At 44.4% G+C, this 22,631-nt stretch overlaps 1 pseudogene; it reads right to left on the minus strand.

The window, feature by feature from the left end:
* Positions 1-711: 711 nt before the first annotated feature.
* Positions 712-1,061, minus strand: Rps26-ps4 (ribosomal protein S26, pseudogene 4; annotated as a pseudogene).
* Positions 1,062-22,631: the final 21,570 nt, after the last annotated feature.

The following is a 22,631-nucleotide window of genomic DNA, read 5'->3' on the forward strand; positions in this document are numbered from 1 at the left end:
CATGGTCAGATGGGAGGACGGAGCTAATTTGCTTTCTCCCCTGACACTAAAGGTAACATTTCCAGGAATATCGTTAAGGTCAAACCACGGACCATTAGAAGAATATTGTTCTCAGTATCGAGTGATTGCCTAGGATGGTGAAGGCCTGGCTTTGATCTTCTATACCTAAAAAGTATAAGAAATTAATGCGTTAGAATTATAGTCTCTGGGAGATAGCATGTTCCTTTTCTTTCTTCGTTCCTTTTAAGACAGAGTCTTGCTGTGTAACCACAGCTGGCCTTGAACTCCCTACCCTCCTGACCCTGCCTACCAGACCCAGGGATGACAGTCGTGCCTACCATGTCCCTTGCTGGGTCATGGTTTAAAGAATGACAGAACCCTGTTTAATCCCAAGCCGTTGTCCAAACACTAAATGTTTCCCCTGCATAGCCAAGATTGCATGCATGATCTAGCATTTTGGATAGCTTTCTTCTTTTAAAAATGAAAATATTTTTCCTACAGTATATGCTGATCATGGGTTCCCCTCCTCCGTTTGTGTTTCCTGAACGAGAAGGGCACACACTTCCTTCTACAGAAGGGGTTAGCGAGGGAATCCTATTAGGAGGTGCTTAGATTAACTCCGTGATTCATTTATTTACTTGCCACATAAAGTGTAACTTCCATTTTATTTTTTCAAGTTACTTTTCCTTCCGCCTTCACAAACCCACCTCTTTATGTGAGCTTTGGTGAAGGTCGTGGTGCAGCACCAGCAGGTCTGAATCGTGGTGGGGGTGTCCGCCCTTCTGGAGCTTCAGGAAATCGATTCCTGACGACCTTGCTATGAATGGCACAGCTCATACAGTAGTGCAGCTTGACATAGGGCTTGGGAAGCCCGATAGCGTCAGAGACACTTGCTTCAGATATGTCCCTGACTGCAGCGGCTTCAACAATGTTCCGAGTGACGCACTTCTCAATGGCCTTATCCTTGGGCACGCACCGGGCGCAGTTTGTGCAGCAGCAAACTGGCCGCACATGGCCGTGCCCTTTTTGGCACAACTGTTGTTTCTTCCCTTTTTGGACATCTTGGAGCCAAGGCTCCTTTGCGATTTATTTGTATTTGTAATTTTACATGATTCTTAGGCGTGTGCACCTGCTTGTCTGTGCATGTAGCACGTGTGTGTGTGTGTGTGTGTGTGTGTGTGTGTGTGTATACACACACATGCACGCGGATCCTTGGACCTGGAGTAGCAGGCACCTGTGAGGCCTCCTGTGGATTCTGGGGACTGAACTCATCCTCAACAAGAGGATCAAGGGCCCTTAACTACCGTGCCATCTCTCTGGCACATGTATTTGTATTTTTAAGTTTAAGGTCAATTCACTCTACCCGTTAGTTAGATCCCATGAGCAGCTTTGGAAAACACACATACAATAGAGGAACAATAGAGGTCAATAGAGGAACAAGGTTGTATCAATTTGAACACAAATGTTTCATGAGAGTTCACATGTAAACCCTTACCACCATTTCTTTCCTGCATGCCAGTGTTTACCATAACCCAACTGAAAGCAGACAGAATCTGGTGTTCAGAGCTACAGATGACTGGCGTTGTACTCGGATATCTTAGTACTAAGCCAGGAGAAACCCTGAACTTGAGAGAATTCATTAGGGGTTGGGGATTTAGCTCAGTGGTAGAGCGCTTGCCTAGCAAGCGCAAGGCCCTGGGTTTGGTCCCCAGCTCCGAAAAAAAGAAAAAGAAAAAAAATTCATTAGGAAATAGAAGAGACATCACTACTGAAAGTTGGCACTGTGATCGCGACTGAGGGCGGCCATCACACAGACCTTACACCACTGCAGATCCAGCTCAAGGCGGAGCGTGAAAGGCTGTGGAGGGAGAGGGCTCCACAGTCCAGGGCTCCCGGAGTAGGTTCTGAAAAGCTGGACTGGCTTCCCCGTTGTCCACAAAGATGGCAGCGCACCTATCCCACAAGAGAACGGGGAAGTTTGCGTTGGTTTTGCACAGTAGATATGTAAAATCTACTTTTTAAAGTGCAGCCTGAGCTGGAGAGGTCCTCGGTGGCTAAGAGCAGTTGCTGCTCTTGCAGAGGACCAGAGTTCCGTTTCCAGTACACCTGGTGGCTCACCAACAGCTGCGAGTCCCGTTCCAGGGCATCCGACGCCCTCTGCTGGAGTTCTGCAGGCACTGAGCAGGCACCCGTGGGTAAAACGTTCGACATATAAAATAAGTAACAGATCTTTCCAATGTGGTCCTTCTTCCGCATCACTCAGACAGCAGGCAGGACCATCTCCTCTTGGAAGATTAGAAGCTTTGGCTTCGGTTCTGATATAACTGGTTTGTTTTCAAAGGGCTCCTTAATTTAAAAAAAATGCTGGATATGTTGCCTATGTTGAAATGTGTTTATAGTTACAATCACTACCTGGTGTCTCTGCATGATAAGATGACTTGCCATATATTGTCTGTAGGCAGTCCATTTCAATTCCGCCCTGAGTCCTCATTGGAACAAGTCTGGGTGCCTTGAAAGAACACCGGGCCCAGAGTTTCCCTAGAACGAGGACACCTACATTTCAGGAGTATTAAGTGCTATGAGAGCCTTTGTGTTTTGTAAAGACTTCCCTGACCACCTCCATGGCTGCATCCCAAGAAAGTGCAGATCCCTTGACTGACAATTCTTACCACTCAAGAATGACTCCACAAATCTGTGCAAGGTATCTAATAACACATTTATTTGAGACAGATTCCATTAGAACAAACTAAAGTACACTAAACATTTTTTTAAAAGGTATGCTTGGCTGGGTCACAGGGGTCAGGGGATCCTCAAATATTCCAGTTATTACCCTCACCCATGTTCCCTAGATCAATTTTTTTCAAAGACTGAAGACTTGTATGTTAATGAGACATAAATATATGTAAATTATATGACTGCATAATTAGCACCTTTAGATTCTTTGGGTAACTTTCTCTTAAAAAAATGTAGCTATTGGGCTGTCGGTTCTTAAGCTGCCTGCAGAGATGGGTGCTTGCCAATTAGAGTGTTTTTTCTTAACTCAATAACTGAGAGCTCAGTTGATTTTAACAGCCTGTGGGTAAAAAAGAAGAAAACATGGTAATGTCCTCATTAGGCAGTAATATGTTCATGCACGGGAAGAATTAACAAGAATTCATACAGATGAAGGAGAGAAGGGTGGAGATCGCTTCTACAGTACGGTGGCTCCTCAGCGGAATGCTGCACCCAGGCCATCACTTAAAGCAATAACGGAATTCTGGTGTCTATATATTTGATCTTATTCCAAAGTGGTTTCATTTTAATTCCAAATGTACCCCTCATTTGCATCTATAGTGATTTGAGAAAAAACATTTTACTGGCAATAAAGTGGGTCCTCCATGATGCTTGCTTTACTTTGTGCTACAGCTGTCTGCTGTGCTCCCAGGGTGAGGTCACACAGCTCTGACCTTGAGGCACCAAAAGAGGGACAGAATTACTCTGAATATTGCTTGTCAAAATTTAGACTTTCTTTTTGGGCCATATTTCCCTAGTTATTTTTGGAAGTTATAAAAATTCGCATAACTAATTTGCAGGTTTCACTAGCTGGGATGTTAACTTGTCAACTGAGAATAATTGCAGAGCCAAAACTCTTGATACCAAAAATCTCTTTGAACTGGCCAGCTCAGTTTCAATTTATGTCATTCCATGAAAGATTGCAGGTTAATTAAATAGCTCATCTGGACGATATCCCAGAGTTCAGAGGACACGGTTAATCCCACTTTCAAAGACTCTGAACCAACGACATGATAATCAGAAGGAGACAGAAAGGAAATGACCATAAAGTGGTGCCATATTTTCCTTTTATAACCTCGTCATGCTTCTTTTCAGGTGTCACCTCTTGTCTTTTTCATGTTCAGGATGAAAAGATAAGGCAATCATGGAAAAGACACTCAATTAGTCCAAATTAAAATGCTGCCACCTGTTTCATAACAGAAGATTTTGCTCACCCCACGCCAAGGCCACAGCTGCCAGCATGTGCCTCAGAAAAGACACTCAGGGAACAAATACTTCTCTTCTTTGCATTGTTCCCCTTCTCTGACTGTCCATCTGTCTATATGTCTCTCTGTCTAATCTGCCATCCATCTGTCTATCTCTCATCAACTGTCTATCATCTGTCTGTCCTATCATTCATCTACCTACCTATCTACCTACCTACCTACCTATCTACCTACTTACCTACCTACCCACCCTCCCATCCATCCATCCATCCATCCATCCATCCATCCATCCATCCATCCATCCCAGACTTTGATCCTTATTGCTCAGGAAAGAAAAGAAAATATTCATAAAGGAAATAAAGTATACTGCCTTAGTTAGGGTTTTACTGCTGTGAACAGACACCAAGACCAAGGCAACTCTTATAAGGACAACATTTAATTGGGGAATGATGGCTCCTCCTCCTCTTTGCCTCTCAGCCCCTTTGCTGGGGAATCCTAAAATCCCGCTTCTGTCTCCCTGCCCAACCACTGACCTCGGTCAACTTTATTTACCAATCAAACCCAACTGAAGGCAGGGACCCTCACTATCTTACATGCAATTCTCATGCAATTTGGGGGACCCAATTAACGTAATACATTAGACCAAATAAACATTAGACCAAATCCACAACAGAGGGCCCGGAACAACTCATACAGAACTAGAGAATAAAGTCCAAAGTATAAGAGGAACACACGGATTGGCCCAGGGTGGCACAGGGTTTGGGGCTGAGCACGGCCTATGACATACAGAATAGGCAATGGCAGTGTTATTGGGGGCCCGGATGAGGTAAAACTTTGTAGAGCACTAAGGACTGATTCTGTTCGTTTTATTTTTGGTTTTTATCTTTATTTGTAAATGATATGGAAACCAGCTGGGGAATTTTAAGCAAAGGAACAAAATGATTTTACTTACTGTTGTTCCTATGAAATAAATGGTGAGACAAGGAAAGAGGGCCTAGTCCATCTAAGGGACAGTGAGGAGGTGGATCTGAACGCTATAGATAAAGCAGATCCTCATTAAATAAAGGTTTGAATAAAAATGTTAACATGTATAGAAAAACATACACATTCACTTGCACATCCAAGAGTCTGGTGAATTAAGTTTGATAGAGGTGAAGAGGATATTATTTTTTAATTAGTTAATTTTTTATTCTTTCACTTTACATCCTGTTCACTGCCCCCCTCCCAGTCACCCTGTCCTACAATCCTTCCCCCATCTCCCTCTTCTTCTCCTCTGAGCAGGTGGGAGTCCTCCTGGGTGTCTCTCCCACACTGGTACTTCAAGTCTCTGAGAGGCTAGGCATGTCTTCTCCCACTGAGGCCACACGAGACAGCCCAGGTAGAAGAATACATCCCATATGCAGGCAACAGCTTTTGGGATAGCCCCTGCTCCAGTTGCTGGGAACCCACATGAAGACCAAGCTGCACATCTGTTATTTATGTGCAGTGAGGCCTAGGTCCAGCCCATGTATGATTTTGTTGGTGGTTCAGTGTCTGAGAGCCCCAAGAGTTCAGGTTAGTTGATTCTGTTTGTCTTCCTGTGGAGTTCCTATCCTCTTAGGGGCTGCAATCCTTCCTCCTATCCTTCCACAAGAGTCCCTAAGTTCCATCTACTGTTTGGTTGTGGGTGTCTGCAACTGTCTGAGTCAGTTGGTTGGTAGAGCCTCTCAGAGGACAGCCAGGCTAAATTCCTGTCTGCAAGCATAACAGAGTATCATTAGTAGTGTCAGGGATCAGCGCTTGCCATGGGCTGGGTCTCAAGTTGAGTTGGTTATTGCTTGGCCCATCCTCAGTCTCTGCTTCATCCCCTTTCCCTGAATTTCTTATAGTAAGGATAAGTTTTGGGTTGAACGTATTATGGGTGGTTTGGTGTCCCTATCCCTCCACTAGGGTTTCTGCCTAGCTGCAGGAGATAGCCTCCCTAGGCTCCAATTCACCAATGCTGTGAGCCACAGCTAAGGACAACCCCATTGATTCTTGGGTACCTCCCCTATCCCAGGTCTCTGTCTCATCCTGGAGATACCCTTTACTCCCCACATCCCATCAGTTGCAGATCTCCATTCATTCCCATGGCCATCAGGCCATTCCCCCTGTCCCTTCCCACACCCAATCACAAAGCTCCCGGAACTCCCCTCCCAATCCCTCTTCCACCAAGTTCCTTTCCTCCATCTTAACTATTCCATTCCCCTTTCCAAGTGAGACTCAAGCATCCTTGCTCGTGCCCTCCTTCCTGACCAGCCTCCTTGGGTCCATGGAGTGTAGCATGGGTATCCTGTAATTTATGGCTAATATCCACTTATAAATGAATACATACTATGCATGTCTTTTGGGGTCTGGGTTACCTCATTCAGGATGATATTCCCAAGACCCATTCATTTGCCTGCAATATTCATGATATCTTTGTTTCTCGTAGCTGAATAGTATCCCACTGTGTAGATATACTACATTTTCTTTATCCATTTTTCAGTTGAGGGGCATCTAGGTTGTTTCCAGTTTCTGGCTATTAGGAATAAAGCTGCCACAAACATAGTTGAGCCAGTGTCTCTTTGAGAGATGATGCGGCATCTTTTGGGGATATGCCCAGGAGAGATATAGCTGGGTAGAACAATTTCCAGTTTCCTGAGAAACTGTCAAACTGATTTCCAAAGTGATTGTAGAAGTTTGCACTCCCACCAGCAATGGAGAAATGTTCCCCTGCTGCACATCCTTGCCAGCGTGAGCCGTCCTTGAATTTTTGATCTTAGTCATTCCTACTGGAGCAAACAAAATGTAATCTCATAGTTGTTTCGATTTGCATTTCCATGATGACTGAGGACTTTGAACACTTCTTTAAGTGCTTCTCAGCCATTCGAGACTCTTGAATCCTTTGTTGAGAATTCTCTGTTTGGCTCTGTGCCCCATTTCTTGATTGTGTTATTTGGGTTGTTGGTGTTTAACTTCTTGAGTTTTTCTTCTTTTGTAAATTTTAGATATTAGCCCTCTGTCATATGTAGGGTTGGTGAAGATCCTTTCCAAATCTGCAGGCTGCTGTTTTGTCTTATTGACAGTGCCTTACAGGGGCTTTGCCAATTCATGAGGTCCCATTTATCAATTGTTGATCTGAGAGTCTGAGCCATTGGTGCTTTGTCCAAAAGATTGTCTTCTCTACCAATGCATTCAAGGGTATTTCCCACTGTCTCTTCTATGAGATTCAGTGTATCTGGTTTTATGTTGACATCCTTGATCCACTTGGACTTGAGGTTTGTGGAGGGTAATAAATATGGATCTATTTGCATTCTTATATGTATAGACATCCAGTTAGACCAGCACCATTTGTTGAAGATGCTTTCTTTTTTCCATTTTATGGTTTTGGCTTCTTTATCAAAAATCAAGTGTCCATAGGAGTGTGGGTTTATTTCTGGGTTGAAGAGGATATTATTAATTTGGAAATTTCTATGACAAGCAAACAACAAAGATAAGTATGTGCAAAAGTGAAAGGCATTAAGGACTGATCAAGGAAATGAAGAGATATCAACCAGCCCCCAGCTGAGAAGGCCAAGAAAAATGGCAGCCAAAATGAAAAGTTACCTTAGAAAAATTCTGAGAGATTACAAAACAAACTTAGATCTGATCACAAATCCCAAATATGAAGCAGGACTACACTTTTCTGCTTACACGCATGGGAGTCACCTCAACAGAAGGTAGCCTGGAATTTAAGTTTTAACTAGAACAGTGTGAAAACCTGAGAGGTTAATAATAATTCAAAGAAACTCATTAAAGAAAATCAACAACATAATATAAAACAAGCCAGCATCCTAAGCAGAACATTTGCAATGAAACATGCAAATTGTGTCTAAACTCATTAAAAGATTCCCCTTCCTCTTCAAATTCTTGGCTTTGACAATGTATCATTTTAAAATAAAATCACTGTGTACATGGTTACCTAAGGGCATTTTCATACAAATAGATACTATTTGTTGAACATAAAGGAAAATAGGGAAAAGATAAAGAACAGAAATGTGGGGGGGAAATTGCTCTCAGCTTAAAAGAGCGAATTAGAATAGAATTGATCAAGACAGTAAACACTATTCAGTGACTTATACTTTTCTTTAAGGGGGTGACGATGAAAGTTCATGGTGCCGGAGGCTGGGAAGTCCAGCACTCTGCTGTTGACATGAAGTGGGTCACAATACTGTGATGATTTCATATGATGGGGGGGGGATCAGATGGGGGGGATCAGATGGGGGGGATCAGATGGGGGGGATCAGATGGGGGGGATCAGATGGGGGGGATCAGGTGTAATTTATATCTTCAAGGGCAGAGTACTTGCTTTTAAAAATAACTGAAATGTAAATACATATAAAACAATACTAGGTAAATTTTAAAAATTAACAAAAATGTTCTTTTAGAAGATTCCATAGTAGGTACAAATTATTCTAATAGGAAGTGTTATCGGGTATTAAAATATCAACATTGCATATATGTTGTTCTCACACGAAATAGTAGGAAAAAATGATAAAGGCGGAGTTATCCAAAAACAAACGTCAAAATTCGAAGCATCCGGCTGGAAGCATTAATTGGGTAATCTTCAAAACACTTGAGCTGAGATGTCCTTGAATTTCCAAGTGAGATTTCAGCAGGTGAAAAGATTCAGAGGAACCTTGCTGAGGGGTGAGTGAGAGACAAAGCACATGTCCCCTTGCTGCAAGAGTCCTTGCTTTCTTCAATCCAGTCCTGGGATGGGAACAGTTGGGCATCCCCATGGCACGGTGACCATCACAATGTTCAGATACCTCTGTTTGTAATCTGGTGTGCTGGCTGGTTCTGTGTGTCTACTTGACACAAGCTGGAGTTATCACAGAGAAAGGAGCCTCCCTTGAGGAAATGTCTCCATGAGACCCAGCTGTAAGGCGTTTTCTCAGTTAGTGGTCAATGGGGAGGACCTAGCCCATTGTGGGTGGTGCCATCCCTGGGCTGGTGGTCTTGGGTTCTATAAGAAAGCAAGCTGAGCAAGCCAGAGGAAGCAAGCCAGTAAGTAACATCCCTCCATGGCCTCTGCATCAGCTCCTGCTTCCTGACCTGCTTGAGTTCCAGACCTGACTTCCTTTGGTGATGAACAGCATTGTGGAAGTGTAAGCTGAATAAACCCTTTCCTCCCCAACTTGCTTCTTGGTCTTGATGTTTTATGCAGAAATACAAACCCTGACTAAGATATCTGGGAGAGATATTCTCAGCAGTTTTGTTGTTGTTGTTGTTGTTTGGGAGCAGTGACAGAATTAATTTCATCCAAGGGAAACTGTTGACCTTCTTTAAGTTTGACATAATTCTTGAAGATAGATGGTATTTCACCTGGGTATGACTGTCAGCAATTCCAGCTCCACTGATGCTATGCCTCACACATCTTAGAGACTAACTACTGTTGCCACAGACACTTTTCAGCACTTAATAGTCATGGGTATGTACTAGCTCGGACAGACCTCAGCTTCCAGACTGTACAAAGTCTTGTAATTAGTGATTTTGAATTCAGGATTCTGGGGTTCCCTCTAAGGTTCATAATCTCCTTGTGGATGAACTCAGAAAGAAACTGGAGTAGAATTGTATCATGGTTTTAGAGAAAAACACCAGGATGCACAACCAGTAAATAGCAGCATCTGTTTCGACACGGAGAAGGAAGAGAGAAAGCCAAGGCTATGTGAGTAATGGTCCAAAATAGCCAGCATGTTCAGCAACAGAGATCTGGAATACTGCTGTAGAAGGAAGAGGAGTGGAGACTCAGAGAAAGTGGGGTTTTCTAGCCCAGAGTATGAGGGAAACCATTTGTTTGGCCAGTGTCCAAACAAAGACACAAAGGGAAGGAAATTAAAACCATGTTTCACGCCAGTCTGTGGTCTTGTGTCCTAGGCCTAAGGATATGTGGTTAGAAACAGAGATCCTGTTCTATGAAACAGAACTCCAGAGAGTGGGGGTGACTTACTGAGCTGAGGAGCCCCAAGCATTGAGCTTCAGAGGTCATAGCCCTTTATAGGACCTTCTCATAGCACCAATCCCTGGAGATAGCCTCTCCTTGTCTTGTGACAGGAAGCCCAGGTGACCCAAGGCATCCAGTCTTAGTCTGTAAAATGGCAGCTCTCTAATGTTGACCTTGACTTCTCAGTCTTGAGTCCCTTCTCTCCTACCACATTTCACTCATAAAAGACAGGATATGCCAGAAAATGGGACTTAAGCAGTCTGACACTGAAACTTGTCTCACTCTCATTTGGTGATGATGGTGCTCTGCAGGAGGGCTAGAGGAGTGCAGGAGTATCTGCTGTGTTGGCCATGTTAGAGTGTCGATTTGGCTGGGTGTGGTGCCTGCAAGCCCCAAACTCCAGAGGCTATGGCAGCAGGATTCCATGAGCTCTAAGCCATCTTAGATAATGAAGGGGAAGGTCATCCATGCCCCTGAAGCCAAAACAAAGCATTCCTCCTGGTTTTCCTTTGAAGGGAGGATGTAAACCCTTCTACCACAAAACTAGAGGTCAGATGGCACCAATGAAAATGAGGTTTTAATGACTGTGGCTAAAATTGTGTCGGGCGCTTCAGAGTTGTGGATAGAAAGGATAGTTATTTCTAAAGCAAGGTCTTATCAGCTCTGCTATTCTTTCTCTGCAGCATCAGCATAATGGCAGGACAAAAGGAAGTTTGGGGTGGGTGGGATTTAGCTGTGCTAAGGGTGTGAGTCACATCTCCATCATGGTGGCACATGATTAGTAACAGGGTGAATGAGTCTCTTTCTTCCCCGTTTCTCTTTCTCTATCTTTCTCTTTCTCCTTTTTCTCTCTCCCTGTTGCCTTTTGCCTCTCTATGTTTGTGTGTGCATGTATCTCTGTGTCTCCCTCTGTGAGTCTCTCTGTCTCATTCTCTGACTCTGTATCTGGGTGAATGTGTCTCTGTGTTTCCAGTCATCTCTGTCTCTCTGTATGTCTATGTCTCTGTCTCTCCCAATGTGTCTCTCTACTTCACTCTCTGTCTGACTCCCTCTATATGTGGGTGAATGTCTCTGTGTCTCTCTGTATCTCTCACTGTCTATTTCTCCTCCTGCCCCATTCTCCCTGCATATATGGCATATGTGTTCTCCCGTATTGGAAGACAAATGGCTAAAACTGTTGAGAGGGCCTGAGGATTGGCATATGAACATTCTTCTTAATAACACATTTATCAGACATTATTTCCAAGATGAAAGACAATTCACTGCCTTTCATGTGGCCTGGATTGAGAATTTTCAAGAAATGCAGAAAATAGAATTAGACCTTGAGATAACAGCAGATTCGGGGGTTGTTATTTTTCAGCCGCCATTGATCAGAGCTTGCTGTCACACTGAGACCCTCCAACCCATTTCCCATTCCCCAACAGGTTAAGTAAACGGCTTCCTGAGGCCCACCAGCTTACCACACACATGCCTGTTAGGACTGGGCATTCAAACCCTGTCCAAGTGACAACAAACATTAGGTCTGTTTTCTCAACACACAGGGATGATTGATCTCAAGGTCAGCACTTTATAATAATCATACAATAAAATAATCTGAGGAGGGGACTTTTGAGACGGAGTCTTGCTATGGTCTGTCTAGCCAACACCTTGTGATTCTCCTGCCTTGGCCAACAGAGAGGGGTGCAGAGTAAAACCCATCATGCCCAGCTTAAAATAAAATTTAAAGACAACACTTTTTTACATGGCCTCTAATCATTGGCACTTAAAGAATAGAAATATAACATTTTTATCACTTAGGAAAAACATGGAATTTGGTCTAGAACTCCTAAATTACTCACCTGATTTCGGTTATGTGATGGAGTGTTCTAGACTGAGGAATGTCTTATACTAGACTGTGTCAGATAAAGTTCAGAATCAATGCTGTGAAGAAATGCCAGCCATAGAGTGGCTCTTGTGATCTTTTAGGTGACTTGTGCAGACACCTCTAATCTGTAACTGACTGGCATCACTAATGAGGGTTGATACATACAGAGAGATGTAGAGAAAATCTTTATGTAGTGTGTGGAAGCTTCACCTGTCAACAATAAGCCAGTGACCAATTAGACACAATTCTGTGACAGAATGGTGAGACAGAATTAGGTGGTGGGATGCCTCACAGAGGTGGAGGGCAGGGATTCTGGGAGATAGTTAGGCACCAGAGATTCATCCCAGACACAGAAAAACAGGGCCTCATGAAACTGAGGACCAGGTGACCAGTCACTGGCATGACTTCAACTGGAATAAACAGGTAATCAAATTATGAGCTAGTCGGGGAGCAAGCAAAGCTTTTGGCCTAGGCATTTATTAATGAAATATTAAGTCCCAGAGTTGTAATTTCTGGGAACAAAGTAGATGGGTGGAAAAATCCAAGGTTACAGATGCATTTAACTACAGATGCCACTGTAACACCTGGAGCCTTGTCTAAATCCATCCATGCTTAACTCCTGGGACATGGAAGCTTCTGGCAGGTCTGTGCTGAAGTCAGCTTATCTCTGCCGACGGCATATCTTCCTTGTTGCCAGGTTTCCCATCATCCAGGATTTCGAGGCCATGAAGCTTGGGGTGGCAGTCCTCATGTCACCATTTGACCTTGAATAGGCCACAGAAGGGTCTATGTTCTATAAGTAAACAACAGTTAGTGTAATCTCCAAGAACCTGGAACATTTTGAGAAGAGGGGGTTAGATCAATATATTCTAGTTCAGAGAAAACCATGTGACCCTTTTTTATTTCACTCCTGCTTAGAGGACTAGATGGCTAATTGGTTGATTGGTAGATGTCAATTTATCTGTCTTGTGAGTGTGGGTCTGAAGATACAATCGCAACATGAATACTTCTCATCTTGCAGATATAAAACAGTAAGATTGAACTTGCTTGCCACTTGTCTTAGTTAGCGTTTCCATCAATGTGAAGAGACACCATGACCAACTCTTATAAAGGACAGCATTTACTTGGTGTTGGCTCACAGTTCAGAGGTTCAGTCCATTATCAATCATGGTGGGAAGCATGGTGATGCACAGGGTAGACACGGTGTTGGAGAAGGAACTGGAAATTCTGCATCTTGATCAGTGGGCTCAGGGAGTGAACTGGCTTGAGTTTCTGAGAACTAACCTAGGTGGATGGGGGCCATTTTGGTCCAAACCACCACACCACTGAACATCTATGTTCTCTTTTTAACATTGGGTGTTTACTCCTTTCGAATTCCACGTTATTTCCATATGTATTGTACAAAATGTGGTTCCAGAAATTCCTTAGTGGCTGGGAATTATGTAAATGACACTTTTACTTTTGTCGAAAGAATCATTGGATAGTGAGACACCCAACACAACACAAACTTTCAGTCTCCTGGTGGCTCATAGGACATGTTATCTAAGAAGTAGTTTAACCTGTAGGAAAGATTGCTGACCCTGAAATAAACTGGACTCTCTGCCTAAACTGATGTCACACGTGTGGCAGTTGTTCCAACTGGACAAGGGAGGGCAGTCCTAGGAGCTGCAAGTGCAGGGCCTGACATTCATGGGCACTCAGCATGCACACACCGCCAGTCATCCTGCAACCCAACACAGAGTGACGCCTGTGGGGGAAGTGGAGGGGGGAGAATGAAAGCCCTGGGTGAGCTAAGCATTTTCTGTGCCTGGAAAGTGAGAGAAAAGCAGACTGTCCATTAAATCTCACATCCTTGTGTCCCCTTGCCCTCCGAAACTTACTCTACGAATGGAAAGATGCCTGGTTCCTTAGAGACTCCTGCCTGTTACTTAGATGCTAAATTATGAAATCGATGTGTACCTGTCTGGAAAGAGAGCCATCAGGTCCCTTGGTGGATGAGTGTTTAAGGACAGCAAATCATGTTTGCTGAGCAGGGAAGGGAGAGAGAGACTGCTGTGGTGGCAGACATGGCCACATCCATACCTCCCTAGAAGGGCGTAGTGTTCTAAGTCTCTCATTAGAATTTGGAGACTCTGCATATTCAGGTAATAGACAGTTGGGGTTCGACTTCTAGCTAGTTTCATAAGATCCATATGGAAGCCAAGTCACAAAGCAATAAGGAGATTTAAAAAAATGCAAACCTATATCCCGAAGCCACCTGCCAGCTTCTTGGAAGCTGCTGCTCCCAAACCCTGCAGCTGAAGTTCCCTCGGTTCTGCCTTCCCTTCCATCGCTCTATTTTATTCTAGAAATACGCTCTGGGCCAAAACCAACCAACAGGCTCTGTCTTCTGTATAAATGGAAAGCCTGAAAGAGAGCTTCCAGCTGTGATTTCCTTTACCTTCTCAGGCAAAACAAACAAGCATCTGAAAGTGCTGAGGTTTGCAGAAGAGTCTCTGAAGGAACCCTGGGGTCCTTGCATTCTCTCATAGAGGATGCGAAGTGACTGGTGTAAGGTTTGGAGTTCAATCCCCACTCTAGCCCTTCAGATACACCAGACCGTCCTGCAGACACACTGTACAGTAAACCAAGGTTGTCTTCCAATCCTCTTGTTGTCTTAGACATCAGCTCCACCTCTCACCAACTGAGCGTTAGTTGGACGGACATGATTTAGTTGGACTAATAAGGATGCTGATAAGTGGCAGAGAGGGAAATCCGACCTCTTGCTAATGATGCTACTTTACCAGAAAGCCTTTGTGGCAGTCCTTTGACTGGGAATGGCTTGACTGAGTTCAGATGATTCTTGTTTTAAAATAATTTATGTTCAATTTATCTTTCTTCTTCCTTTCTAGCTCCCTTCCACTTTGCTAAAGGGAAAACTAATTCACTTGGATATTTTCCTTTTTATGCCAGCCTCTGCCCACTTATGCAAATTGGTCTCTCTTCGGTCTTGTTTTCTTCCTTTTTCTAAAATTTCTCAAAGAAGCATGAAGCATATCATGCTGAGAGAGAGAAAAAATTCTTTATGAAGCATCTCCAAGAATCTGACAGTTTTTGCTCCAAGTTTCAAAAGTATGTTTCAGACTCTTAGGATGTTTTCCCATGTCACCTCAGCCTTTCCGTGGAGACCCTGGCACCTCTATCTTTGCTTGAACAGCAGATTTGAAATGTCATCTACAGTTAATTCCATCTTAAGTAAAGGATTTTAACTTAATATAGAGTCTTTCAAATCTCTACATCTTCCAACCAAGACCCCGTGGCTTTCCCCTGGCTGGCTCCAAGTAGACATCTATCTTTCCTTAAGCTCTCTTTGCCCTTGTTGACATCGAGGGAATCTTCAACTTCTACCTTTTGTTGTGGAATTGTGGCAGTCACTGGGACTTCTTTCAATTTTTAACACTTGCTGCTGGTGTGTACTACATGGAAATCAAATATACTATCATGAACAGATCCAATATGCCATCAACAACAAACCAAATATACTTAATAGAGCAATATACCACACCAAAGTACCACTGACAGGCAACAGACCAAATGCTTCATCAACCACAGACCAAATGCACTATGTCAACAGACCTTTACAGCATCAGAAAAATTGACTCAAGCTGAGAGCTACAAAACTTAAAAGAAGCCCAAATTCCCACATCCTTCTAAAATGACATACCTTTTTTTTTACAATCCTAATTTGTTCCCCTGTCTTAGATAGCCAGGGGAGGACAATTCCCATTCACACACAAAGAAGGTAATGGGATATCAAGGTTGGAAGGGATGAGAACAAAACAGGGCAGAAAACCAAATCAAGAAAGAGAATGGCAGGGGTGGGGTTGGGGGATAAGAGATGGAGGGAGGAACGTCAAAGGTCGGTAATTAAATGACCCTTCCTTATGGAGTGGTTCATCCTTTGGTGGGAGGACCAAAGAGGCTGGGATGGGGACAACAGGAGGTACTAACTGAGCAATTCTACTCCTCCAGGCATTTCCAAGGGAGCCCATGGAAATCCCACAGGACCTGAGCGGTACAGGTGACATCACTGTGGGTAGCAATGATTAGCACTTTGCTTTTCTTCCTCAGCCGTCTAACCGCAGCTGCAGAGGTAGAGTCTCTGACCCCACCTACCTGATCTGAGTTCCACACCTGAGTCCTGTGCTACTTTGTCTGGGAGAGGGTTTGCTTAAATTAAAAAGTATCAGTTTTCCTCAGAAACATGTGGGCAGTGGGAAGAGACATTGTAGCTTGTAGCTCAAAATGTTTTTGTGATTAAAAACAACAACAGAAAAAAAAATCAACCGAAAACCACAGTGGTTCTATTTGCAAGTGGGCTGTAAAGTCCCCACGGCTTCGGGCCTGCACACTGGCTCGCTGTGGCTGGCTGGCAAACAGTTTCATTATACAAGGCTCAGAGACAGCAACTGAATCAGCACAGCAAAGGGCACATGTGAGTTCCCTTTGTTTAGTAATGTGACCCGGGCTAAATCGCTTCAAAAGATTGTCAAGCACGAAAAGGAAGTAAGCCTTACCGAAGACTAAAGTCCCCTATGTTGAAAGGAGAGAAAATGGAAAAGTTAAGGTCCAGAGACTCATTCTCAATGGAGCGATGCTGTGGTTTCTCATCTCGGCTCGTTCGTATTTGTGTCCTTACATAGAGGGCCTTCTGCTCTCAGCAGATACACAGGAATCCTTGCATCTGCCCATGGACCTGGGCATGGAGCAAACCCGTTGGTTATGATGGGATCCTCTGCCCACCTTGAGAAATGTGAGAAGCAGCTGATCCTGTGCCAATCTCTGAGAGCCACAGTAGACTGGTGCGTGTGAGTGAGGGCACGGGGGCGCGGAGGACTGTGAGGGCATCGGCAAAGTCAGAATGGAAACACACATGCATTGCTAATTATCTTCCAAACGCATGCTTCTGCTTTGTGATATTTTTTATATGCTAGGCCAAGGGAGTGGCACTTTTAGAAGGTGTGGCCCTGTTGGAATAGGTGTGGCTTTGTTGGAGTGTGTGTGTCCTTGTTGGAGTAGGTGTGGCCTTCTTGGAATAGGTATGTCACTGTGGACATGGGCTTTAACACCCTCATATTAGCTGCCTAGAAGCCAGTATTCTGTGAACAGCTTTCAAATGAAGATGTAGAACCCTCGGCTTCTCCTGCACCATGCCTGCCTGGATGCTGCCATGTTCCCGCCTTGTAGATAATGGACTGAACCTCGAAACCTTAAATCAAATTAATTAATTAAATGTTGTCCTTATAAGGGTTGCCTTGGTCATTGCGTCTGTTCACAGCAGTAAAACCCTAACTAAGACATGCTTAGAGATCCCAGTCCTTCCCATGGCTGAAGGCAAAGGCTTGATTCCATGACACTGGGTTGATCAGTGAATGGAACTAACAATGACTACCAAGAACCTCAGCACTCACAATTATCTTTGGTAAACATTGTTAAAGCCCATTATACAGATAAAAAAAAATAATTGTTCTTGTCTAAAAGAATTGCAGGGACAACAATGGAGCAGAGAGTGAAGGAAAGGTCACCCAGTGACTGGCCAAGCTTGCAATCTATCCCATAGGCAAGACACTATTACTGATGCCAATGTTGTGCTTGCAGACAGGAGCCTAGCATGGTTGTCCTCTGAGAGGCTCTACCAGTAGCTGACTGAGACAGATGCAGATACTTAGAGCTAACCATTGGCCTGAGGTTGGGGACTCCTATGGAAGAGTTGGGGGAAGGATTGAAGGAGCTAAACGGGATGGCAACCCCATAGAAAGAACAAAAGTATCAACTAACCCAGACCCTGGAAGCTCCCCAAGAGCGGTCAACCAAAGAGCATACATCTGGCACATTGTAGCAGAGGACTGCCTGGCCTGGGCTCAGTGGGAGAGGGTGTGTCTAATCCTGTAGAGACTTGATGTAGAGAGGGGGAATGCTAGGAGGGGGTTTAGGTGGGAGTGGGAAGATGGGGGAGTACTCTCTCAGAAGCAAAGGGAAGGGGAGATGGGTGAAGAACTCTGGGAAGGGGGACAGGGAATGGGGCAACATTTGAAATGTAACTAAATAAAATAACTTAATAAAAAAGATAGAAACGTGAAAATTAAAACAAAAAGAACAAAAGAATATAATCTCAGAGAAATGGCTACATAACCTTGACCACACTAGCAACCTTCTCACTGACTGCAGAACTAGGCTGAAAAATAACCAGAAAGTACAGGTTCCAAATGGGAAAAGAGGGTTCAGCCGAGGTGGTGCGGGGCAGCCTCACTCTGCCATCATTTTGGGGACACATTTCTTCTTTTCTACACTAAATTTTTTTATAGATCAGTAATCCCCTTGTTAAAAAAAAAAAAGTGCAGATTATCTCTGACTGGAGATAGTTCCGTTTAGGGTTTCTTTCATTTTATGATGGTTGAAGGCATACATTTAATTAGAACAGACTTCGACTTTGAATTTTTATCACTTCCCAAGCTAGCAGTGTGCTTGCAGTCTGGTCCCTTGCCAGTGCTAGGCAGCGACAGTCTGCAGTCGTGGGTCAACCCCACAAAGGGAAACGGTACTCTGCAGGAACAGCGGCAGCAGGGAAAGCTGGAATAGCACTGGTTAGTCTGTAGATTTTGACAGTGGCAAATACTAGCTGACGTTTTGACTTACAAAATATCTGACAACTCAAAGGACGCAATGGCCATTTTGGCACACGGTTTGGAAGGATTCAGGGTATGGCTGGGTGACCCCATGTGCTTGGGCAGAGCATCACAGCTGTGGGAGTTTGCGGTAGAAGGGAATCTTCCTCTTGTGGAAAATGGGGCAGAGAGAACCCTGGGTCAATATACATCCCTAAGGACAGGGCACACTGGGTACTTTCCCCAAGAATGTGTTACCTCCTCAGGCTTTTAGAACCTCCCAATAGTACCACCATCTGGTGACCGGGCATTCAACAAGCAAGCTGTGGAATTGTTCACATTCAAACCTCGACAGGGCACCCACCTGCCAGGATGTGGACGGAAGTGCCTCTGTGTAGCTGTGCCTTGAAGAGCTATTGCTCTTATTCATTTGTGTTGTTGGGATGACGAGTTTCTCATTGGCTCTCCTTGAAGGGAGATGGAAGTTATGGACCTTGAGAAATGGATTGTTTTCTCGTCGGGGTAGCATGGCTCACCCTGAGAGGACAGGTCTGTTTTACCCAACCTGAGAGATCTTGGATGAGAACGAATGAACAAAGCCAGGTAAAAGTCTTCCCTCCAATGTGGGATGGGAGACTCTGGGTATTTTAATTGGAGCAGAGTTGGGCCTGATCCCGGAGTGTCACAAGGGGAGAGTGGTTCAAGTTCTGTGCTGCCCCACAACCTTAAATCTCTGCTGCTAGCACTGTTTGCTTTATTGTTTGTACTGGGAATCGAACCTGGTGTTCTCACATTCTAAACACCAGTGATCCACATCCACAGGCCCCTTCCCCTTCTCTCTTTTAAAACAGATTTTTTTTAAACTTCAATTTCTTTTGTGTGTAGAATGATTACATGAAGCAGTACACTTCGAGTGCACATGATAAACTTTGATCACATTTACATCTGTCACCCTATCTTGCCCCCGGCTTGTCCCTTCCCCTGGTCTTCGTCTTTCCAAATAGTTTCCCCCTCTTTCGCCGTTTTTTAGAACCTAGCTCTTCTGTGTAAGAAAAGCACGTGGCATTTGTATTTCCAAACAAGCCAGCCCCCTCCTTTCTATTATTTACTCCAGGTCTAAATGCTTGAGTGATAAGAAAATAAACTATTTGTCCTAGAAAAAAAAGAGTCCAGTAGCTTAGGAGTGGACCCAACTACCATTTCCAGCATAGCGTGTGGCAAATGGCATGGATTTTCAGCCTGCAAGCCTCTTTTAGCTCCTGAGTTCCTGACCTGCTCCTCGGGGGCAGTAGAATCTGATGTACACAGTCCAAGATACCGAAAACAGCCTGAGATGTTGGGGATTCACCAAGGAGAAAGGAAGGTGAGGGAGAAACAGAAGCCTTCCTGCTGGTCCCTGACAGAACCCTGTTCTTTCTGTGTTTGCAAAGTTGACATGAGGCCAGCAACCTCCTCTATTTTTACCAAAACAACCAACTTCCAGGGCTTGTTCTTCTACATGCTGTGGAATAAAGCTACTGAGAGATTCCAAGAGGCTGGGAAAACAGCCTCCTTCGGAAATGATCTTCCCGAAGAGTAAGTCCGAGATCAGAAAAGAGAAGAGTTGGGAGAGGAGTAATTCGCAGAACACACCTCTGAGATTAAAGTTTATGCTAAAAGAAAAAAAAAGTGTGCATGCCATTCCTAGAAACTGCTCCAGTGAAACGAGTCTTTTCCTTTTCCTATGTGCTGCTGGGTGGCCTCTGTTCCAGTTGTGTCCTTATTTTTCTTAATTGGAAGTGTTAAAATGCTTCCCAGTGCTCTTTTGGCTTGAGGTAATACTAGAAATGGTTTGCTGGATTCTTTTGTGTTCTTGGGACCAATTTCATCTTTGTAGAATGCGTAGATGAGACAAAATGTTGACAGGCAGTGGGATTCAGTTTACAAGGGTTTACTCCACACTTCCAAAATTTGCTTTGCCTTGCCCGACTGGGTTGGCTGGTCTGATCTGGTCTGAGCGGGGCTGGGCGGAACTGGGCGGGGCTTTTCTCTGACTCCTCCCCTTCTCTTGTAGCGGTCTCTGTGCTATTTCATACCCTATATGAGTTACTTTTCTATTGCTGTGATAAAATATCATGAGCAAAACAATTTATAAAAGAAACCACTTAATGCAGCTTGCAATTACAGAGAGCTTAGAGTTCATAGTGGAGCAAAGACGCGGAAGGTATCAGGGACCGCTGAGAGCTCACACCGCAAACGGCAAGCAGGAAGGAGAGAGCACACTGGGAATGGTAAGAGAGTAGTTTGACCTCAATGCCTACTCCAGTGACATTAACATCTTCAAACATCCACATCTCCCAGGGGCCAGTCTCATTCAAACCAGCACGCACTGGACAAGCAAGCTACAAGCCTTGCCTCATAGGCACTGAAGGTGTTTGGGAGGTGTAATTCTAGAGACAGTGGGTTTGAGGCTGTCTCTGCGACTTTAATTCCTCCTCCATTGATACCCAATTCGTACTTTAAAGCTGAAACCAATTAAGAAAAAGGAAAGCAAAAAGCCTTGAAAAACACGTTTGGGACATACGCACTCTTCTGAGAAGAACTGGGTTTAAGGCTGACAACTGACTCAGGGAAAGAGTGATGCTCTCCGGCGAAGCTTGAACCACACCTTCAGGGAGCGTGTAAAGGCCATAGCTGATCTTCACAGGGCTGTGACCACGCCATTACTTATGCAGAAATATACTGGATCTTCACAGGGACTTTGCAGGATTCTTTCTCAACTAGCTTTACTGGCGAGGAAGCTTGGGCTTTCTTGAGTTAAACTGACAAACCTCAAGCCAGCCCTGGAACCGGAAAAGCTACAAAGTCAAATGAGACAATGAAGAGTCCGCACTCAGGACTGCCATGCAGCCGTGTGGGTGATTGGACACTGTTCATGACTTTAAGTTATTCTGTTGCTGGCCCAACAGTGACCCGGAGATTTATTTATGTGTTTATATGTTTGTGTATTTGTTTATTTTACTGAATATCCAATAATGTCCAGCTGGTGTCAGAACTGTGAGAGGGAGAGAAGAGCTGGGGCAGGGGATTTGGCTCTAGAGTGCGAGCAAGAGCCTGGAGACCTTAGAAGCAGGGTGGGAGGGGTTAGCAGGGAGTGGTGGGGGGTGGGGATGAGGTTTGGGGAGGGGTTGGGGGAAGCAGGATTTGCAGGGTAGGGAGCCAGTAACCAACCACCTAGGGACCCAGCTGCCTGCCTGATCCAGCTCAGGTTGGGGCAGAGTTCCTGCAAGCCTGACTGGTGGAAGGGCGGAGAGGAAGCTTCCATTTGTTGGAAGCGCTTCCACACTGGAAGTGTAAGCTGTCTCAAGTTTCCTCCTGGCTCCTCTAGTGTTTTCTTAGCACAGATGGCCAACTTGGGATGCTAAGAAAATATTATTTTCTTATGGAAAGCCTTTTTTTTTTTTTTAACTAAAAGCTTTTGTTCATTCTGTGTGAGGTTCCTGAACATGTAGGGCCTTTTAGTTCACAGAAGGCTCCTGCCTCACACGTGCGAAATTAAGACGATCTGTGGTTGTTTTGCTTGGATTTCTGTCTCTGGAGTGCACCGGGAGAGTGAATTATTCCATTATAGAACCTAATGGTATCAAACCATATAACAAACATACTGGACTAAGAAAGCGACCCCTCCCCACGGTTACCAGGTCACCAATACGAACACGCTTATTCTCCTAATCTGTCCCTCCCTAGCTATTGTTCATAGGGATGTCATGGTACTGTTTGGAAGGTTTTACAGTCCTCCCTGGGCGCACTCTGCTGCTACGACTCTTTCGGTGCACAGTTCTGATGTCATCCTTTTAGACAGATTCCAACGCTGATGAGCAGTTACAGCGATTTTCTTAAATACTCTGCTGTTAGAAGGCATGAGGTGGTGGGCTTGTAAAAGACAAGGTGACTGTTACAGGTTGGACACTGTCTTAGTTAGGGTCTTACTGCTGTGAACAGACACCATGACCAAGACAAGTCTTATAAAGGGCAACATTTCCTTGGGGCTGGCTTACAGGTTCAGAGGTTCAGTCCATTATCATCAAGGGGGGAAATATGGCAGCATCCAGACAGGCCTGGTGCAGGAGGAGCTGAGAGTTCTACGTCTTCATCTGAAGGCTGGTAGTGGAAGACTGACT

This window comes from Rattus norvegicus, chromosome 9, assembly GCF_021556685.1.
Source record: "Rattus norvegicus strain SHRSP/BbbUtx chromosome 9, alternate assembly SHRSP_T2T, whole genome shotgun sequence".
NCBI lineage: Eukaryota > Metazoa > Chordata > Mammalia > Rodentia > Muridae > Rattus > Rattus norvegicus.